The 7,566-nt window shown below is 36.3% G+C and overlaps 1 long non-coding RNA gene across 1 annotated transcript; it reads left to right on the top strand.

The window, feature by feature from the left end:
- Nucleotides 1–356: 356 nt before the first annotated feature.
- On the top strand, nt 357–1,770 carry LOC133523937 (uncharacterized). The gene is made up of 2 exons (XR_009800299.1): nt 357–531; nt 1,506–1,770. It is a non-coding gene; the product is annotated as an uncharacterized LOC133523937 (long non-coding RNA).
- Nucleotides 1,771–7,566: the final 5,796 nt, after the last annotated feature.

Raw genomic sequence — 7,566 nt, 5'->3', positions numbered from 1 at the left:
TTGTCTTTGTCCCTTTCACGTCATTAGCCAAAAGAAAGAGACAAAACAAAGTGCATACCTGCATACGTAATTCAACGGTATATTAACAGTTTATAATAGACCCCCGAAATAAAGTCAGACCATATCGTTCCAAAACACCCCACGAGTCTTCATTCGAAATAATTAATTAATGTAAATAAAAGTTTTAAATGTAATAAAAACGCCATATTTTACGTATTTTATTATACATTCAAAATAATGAACTTAAAAAAAATACGTAATTGTTACGCAAAGTAAAGAATTCTACTTCTAAAGATCTCTACTACAGTTGACAAATAGTTGTATCCGCAATTCGGACCGTATCTTACAAACTTTTTTTACAAAAATAAGTTGTCTATTGAACTGTCAATAGATGTTCGTTATTTCATTATTTCCGTATTATTTTATTGAAATTTCTTTCGTTTTGTTCTATTGCGGTAATTAAACTAAATTGTTGGGATATCTTAAGAAAACATGAGTGAAATAGTGATGAAGACGGATTACATTTTTCAGGTTGTATTTTTACCTTCCAAATATTTTCTCACTGCTGTCGTGAATTTTTTTGTGTACTACACGAAATCAAAGTTATTTACATCTCGTGCGCTTTTGAGTCCCTTACTACCCTCAAGATTCTAAATTAGATTCACGAGCGTAGCGAGTTATAGAATAGAATAGAATTATAGAATCTTTCGCTTGCACGGGACTCAAAATAAGCACTCGAAGACATATCAAACTTGAAATTAAAGTACAATAAGTAACATGATATCCGTGGTTCCGCGTGCACACCCATCTCGTACATCTCGCTTACGCTCAATGAGAGAACACGAACCTACGGGGTCTTAACTTAGGAATAAGGGCGTGCTCTAGCTGGCGCAGTTGCACGCAACGGGTGAGTGGGTAACGAAAGTGCGTGCGACAGCTTTTACCTACAATGACATTATGGCAACTAACTTCACCTTTGTCCTGCTTACCCTGTGACATATTTGCGTTTATGTGAGTTCTGTTCAACAAAGAGCAACAAGTGTCACAACATACAAACACAAAAAAGAGAAGAAACCGCAAGACTTGGCTTGGCGAAGATCTCACAACGTGTTTTCTTTATTTATACTGATGGTCCTTATTTTATTTCCTCTATAAATTTACGACGAAATGTTACGTTGCGAAAGTACTTCTGTGGCTAATAAATATTAAAAAATATATGAAAGAAGCTCCGTTTCATGTGTGTACAAAACTCATGCTTAATAATAAATTCGAATACATTTAACGATTTATTAGAATCTTTCACCGTGTGTCTAGTTGTCTACGGACGAGAGGACACTGGTTAGTTATCGAGGCTTTTACGAGGATGACTACCGATTTATGAGAAATTAACGCTTTTTTCATTTGAAATAGAGTTCAGTTTTAAATGTTTTAGTTAGAGCTTTAACTATGGTTCGATGTTTGTTGAAGCATGTAGTAGAATTACTGGCTTTTGATGTATTTGGTAGATCAGAAACAGAGGTGTTAATCAATGTATAATACAACTCAACTGTTTATGATGGGGGCGTAAAGCCAGGATATTGGACGGATACAAAATATATGGTGCGCCGCGCGAAACTTTTGATGGAAGATATGACAATCGCGCGGGTTTTTAACTTTGATCTCAATTACTCTGAAGATATACTTCTGTTTAAAATTATGCTCGTCAGATCCCACGGCTATATCACTAGCTATCTTATACTAAACTGGAAATAAACGAAAATTAGACATGTTTTCGTGATTTTTTCTTTCGGCCCAACTTAAACCTTTTAAGACTTTTGGTTAGAGTTTACCTTAGTCTAGTTTTCATGTGTTTTTTCATGGCATTTGTCTACATTTCATTAAAAATTCAATATAAAAACTTCAATTTCGCTTTAGCCTTCTCATACTAACTATTATAATATATTTATTTAGCCCAACAATTCAGCGTGTATGGGATGACACTCTCTCAAAAGCTACAATAGACAACCTATGATATGATTATGAGCGCCGCGGGAGTGGACCGTGCAAGGCTTCTGGCAGTGTCGCAACCAGAATCAAGGGCATGGTTGCACGCGTTGCCTTCATCCCAATTGGGCACCTTATTCGACAGTGACTCACTGCGCGTGGCTGTTGCTTTCCGCCTGGGCTGCGATGTATGCCAACCACACTTATGCATCTGCGGTTCCATGGTGGGTGCTGACGGCCACCACGCACTGAGTTGTCGTCGTTGCGCAGGTAAGCACCCGCGTCAACGATACTGTCCAGAGGGCCGTTAGGTCGGCTGGTGTCCCATCGGTGCTTGAGCCCCCTGGTCTTAGCCGCACCGATGGCAAACGACCCGATGGCCTGACCCTAGTACCATGGGAACGGGGGCGGTGTTTGGTGTGGGACGCTACGTGCGTCAGCACCTTCGCCGCCTCCCACATCAGCCGTACCTCGCGCACGGCCGGAGTTGCAGCCGAAACGCAAGCGGCTTTAAAGAGGCAAAAATATGCCCCTATTTGCCCAGGATACATATTCGTCCCTTTTGCTGTAGAAATGGCGGGTTGCTGGGGAGCGGACGCAAAACGTTTTACACGCGAACTAGGCCGTCGTCTCAGGCAAAAGGGGGAGGGTCCCCGCTCCGAGTCGTTCCTAGTGCAAAGGCTGTCGATGGTAATTCAGCGTGGAAATGCTGCGAGCATCATGGGCGCCTTTGCACCGGGGACGGCGGGGAGCGGTTTGTTTGTGTAAATTTTTAGTTTTAATCTTTAGTTTTACTTTTTATAAAGATTACTATTATTATTATGTTTTATAAATTATTTATTTTAATTTATTCAAGTGGGACGTTTGGAAATCATAAAGGACCAGAAGCAAGTATACCAAGAGCACAACAATAAAGCGTATATCGGCCTTTTTTGGAATTTAAAATAATACTTCATACACGTGGATTTTTATGTTGGTTGTTATTATATAATCTGCATGAACATTGAACATTGTGCAGATAGAGAAAAGATAGCAGTAAGATAATTTGTTAATTTGACAACAACAGTTTCAAGGCCCTGAAAATTTAAAAAAAATCTCGTGGAATTTTTCAAAGCGCTAAAATGGTTTTTATTGTATTACAGTAAGTAAAACGCCTTTTCATGAAGTATCTTATTTAAAACAATAATATTTTCAACCCCATTTTATTATTTAAGGGATGCATCTCAAATAACTCTGAAATACTCTGTTTCTTGTTTTCTAATATAGCGATTTTGTAAGAAGTTTCAAGTCCTTTACTCAAAAAACTATTTGCACTAGATAAAAACTTTCAACCCCTTTTTAAGAGAATGGATTTTCATAGATAGCTTTTCTTCATTTCTAATATTGTGTCTCACGAAGTTTCAAGTTCGTCGCTCAATAAAATATTTAAGTCGTAGCCGATACAAACTTTCAATCCCTGAGGAATCATCATCATCATCATTTAAGAGCATGGCTCTTGTCGGTGGAGTAGACGCCAGTTTTCGCGGTCCTCGGCCAAGTTCTTTAGGTCCCTGTAAGACACGACATTTACTTTTCCTTTTAGTTGCTGCGTGTAACTTGCTCGTGGTTTTCCTCTTCCTCTTCTACCTTCGATCTTGCCTTCCAAAATAGTTTTAAAGAAAGTGTCGTGTCTTATCAAGTGACCTATCATTTTTCCTCGTCTATTCTCTATGGTCCTCAGTAGGTTTCTCCTCTCTCCAACAATTCCCAGCACTTCCTCGTTCGTTTTTTTCTCAGTCCAACTTATTCTCTCCATTCTTCTCCACAACCACATCTCAAAAGCCTCCAAGCAATAAGTTTTCAAAAAAGTTGAAATCATATTTCTTGTTTTATAATTTAACTAAAAAATTCCATATTCCTTACTTCAAAATGTTCGCTCCCGATACAAACTTTAGGGGGGATTTTTGGGATAAAAACTTTGCTATGTTCTTTCCTAAGACTCAAACTATATTTATAATACATTTTAACTAAATTGGTTCAGCGATTTAAGCGTGAAGAGAAAATAAGTAAAAAAGTATTTTTTTACATGATTTTCATTCCATTTAATTTGGAATGGTGTCAGTATGATATATGATGCCATAAACGACTTAGGGGTTGAATTTCTAAAAATCGCTTTTTATTTCTGGTACGCAATATATAGGAAACCGGATGTGCAAATTTCAACTTTCTTGCTTTTGTTATTTCGGCTCTGCGTTGATGAATCCGTCAGTCAGTCAGGACACAAATTAATGTTCAACCCGTACTATCAGTTTCGCCACTTCATGTTAAGTAAAAACTTTCTCTAATATTATGATTTGCTTCATGCAGTGAAAATCATGGCGAGCAGGTGAGTGGCACTAATAAAACTTTACATTAACTCTAACACTTAATGGCTATTCCTACACAGCCTAGGCAATCATCTATAATGGAATGGAGAGTGCTTTAAAGAAGGTAGGTAGTAGATATTGGGTAAAGGCACCAGTGGTCAGCCTTTCTAGCCTATTTTTGTCTGTAATTAGCAAAGTTTTTGTCATTTTCATATCAAACATATGTATTATACATTGATAAAACATTCATTGAAAAATAGCTCCACTTTTAAGAAAATTGTCTAGGATGAACCAAAACACTACTTCAAAGAAGTGCGGTCTTCTGGGGCGTGAAGGATTATGTAATATCCGCCATTTTTTAGAGTGTCACATGGTATTTTGGCAAGACGTTAGCAGCCAAATTGTGATTACTTGTTAAAAGAATTTGGACTTGACACAATTAATACTTAATCTATGTGGACAAAGTAAAACAACATACAACCGAATTGATAACCTCCTCTTTTGAAATCTTGAAGTCGGTTAATAAATAAAAATCCATACAGAAGTAACATTTTTAAGGCGGCTGACTACTAGGAACAGATTTTTTGTACAATCTCCTAAAGTCAGCCTCCCCTGGCTGACTACTGGGTTCGAGGCAGTAATTTTAAAAAGGTCGTAAACCCAGATGTCAGCCGGGGGGGGCTGACAATAGGATGTAAGACTTTTTTTTATTTTCAAATGAATCGTAAGTCGTTAAATCAAGCACCTTTAAATATTTACATTATTATGACCAGGGCCCGTACATACTACTAAACAACGACACTTGACATCGGCAAAATCATCATAGATTTGATGGAGGCCATATTTTAAAAGAAGAAGAAGAAGTTTGTTAATTTATTAAATAGTACATATTTTTGATTTTTAATAGTGTATTTTACGTAACAAGTATTTATTTTTCTACGCGTCAATAAATTACTTATCTCAATTTGTAGTGTTATAAAAAACTCCCTGTATGTTAAATTACGTCATTTTTGCGTCAACGGCATGAAATGTACGGGCCCTGATTATGACTTTATTTGATTGAAATACATCAAATACCCAGTAGTCAACCAGTGAGTGACCACTGGACACTGAGATCACGGAACTCAGAACCCACTAGTCAGCCGCTAAAATTGGATGAATTCTACGACCCGTCGGTTCCCCTTATGCAGATTATCCTCTCGTGTGCCGCGTTTAAACCATCATACATAGACTAGGCGTTGGGTAGTATACCATGTCTGCAATAAGAAGAAGTTTAAGAAACCAAGTTGATTAATATTTTGTTTTATTTAGTTAAGTATATTTGCATGCAACAATGTATTTTAATTGGTATGTGTATACCTACTTTCAAATTTGTATGCCTGTCGGCGGAACATAGAGTGCACACTTATTTTTTGTACTTACCAACACTGTTACGTATGCTTACAAATAAATCATTTGAATAGAATTGAATTGAGTGAAACCAATTTGAACTTAAAGTTTGATATTGTTTTCAACTCATTTGACATCGTTCGCTCGTGCATCTAATTACAAAAAAGATTGTTAAAGTTCAAGCTTTGCTTCATATTAATATTAGGTATATTACTTTACTATCCTATACGTCTAAAGTAGGTATGTAGTTAGTTTTCTATTACTTCAAGTATTGGCAGCTTGGCAGCAAATTACAAACTAAGAAATAAAAACATAATATTCTTAGCTTTGAGCGTAGGTATCCATTACTATTTAGTATTGTATTTACGAGTTGTGAACGGTTCTAGCTCGCCTTGCGGTCGCCAGGTTTCAGCGGGACGCCTTTGTTATCAAAGTTTGTTATTCATATATATATATATTTCAGCGGTGGCAGCATGGTTCCATTTTTATCACTTGTCATTATACTTGTTAGAACGTGACAGGCATGGTGACAAATGATAAAGAGCCGACCATCTTAGCCCTACTGGATTTTATAATAATTTCATAACCTTATTGTAAAGTTCAAATCGTCCTCCTACTACTCCTAGTATTCGTACCAATAGAACATTCAACATAAATGTTGAACATCCTAATGTTCAACATAAATTTACATGTATCAATAGGTGCGTTGTGTTGAGACATTAATTTGAGAACGGTTCAATATAGGTACTTATAACATCACCGTACTGATAACATCAGTGGGTGGCGGCGTAGCCAACCGTTCACGCTCCATGGCGAACGACACGCAACCTGTCACAGTCGCACTAACATGGAAGAGTAATAGAGAGAGATAGCTACATTACGCTACGGAGCGTGAACGATTGTAACGTTTGCTACGCGGCCTGGGATGACAGATGCTACGAAAAGTCACGTGACTATTTTCATACATTAAATAATTTTCTTTGCGCTTTCTATCAACGATTGCCACCTTGGCTAGGCCCCCTGATTACCGTTTTCCTAATTCTGAATTAGTATACGATAATTTAAAGTTAAGCCGAGGCATTTTTATATTTATTTATAACTTTATAACAACTACTACTACCAAAAAGTTCAAATACCAATGATTTTAGGTATATAATAAGATGAATAAGTTATATAAGTTATATCATTGCCAAAAAAAAAACACTTTAAAAGGCAAAAACCGCATACCAGTTAAATACAACTTTGATGTAACAAAAATTAAAATTTATCTTTATTTTAGTAGGTATGCATATTTAAATACATAATAAACTAACTCCGTTTATCTGTATGTTACCTCTATAAAATTAAAAAATTAAAAACAAAAAACCATCTTAAACCTATATAGCTCGGTTCTCCAAACAAACGTAGTTATGCTCTCATTTTAAAACGACTACGAGTACCTACATAGATCGCTCTGAAACTTCGTACTTGAGCCTCAGATACCATAGTTTAAAAAATACAGCGAATGTAAGATTATCATACAAAACTTATTTTTGCTCTATTTAGTAGGTTTTATAATATGGAGCAATATAAACTAATTTCAGCCCTAGATATACCTCATGTCAGTGTATGTGTTTTTAAGTTTCATTACAATCCAACACGTAGTTTTAAAATGGAAACTAAATTCCGTTTGTATGAGAAGGTGAAATTCGGCCGAGCTTGCCGGAGACTTAAGTATATAGTGTTATTGCCATTTTGATTCATACAATTGTTTAATTTATAAATATTTACACACATACGGATACATACGAAAGTTACACAAACATAATGTTTGTGTAGTAAGATTTGGCCTAATTCATATAATGCGTGA

Source organism: Cydia pomonella, chromosome 13 (assembly GCF_033807575.1).
Source record: "Cydia pomonella isolate Wapato2018A chromosome 13, ilCydPomo1, whole genome shotgun sequence".
In the NCBI taxonomy this organism is placed as follows: domain Eukaryota; kingdom Metazoa; phylum Arthropoda; class Insecta; order Lepidoptera; family Tortricidae; genus Cydia; species Cydia pomonella.
This window is presented reverse-complemented; position numbering and strand designations above follow the sequence as displayed.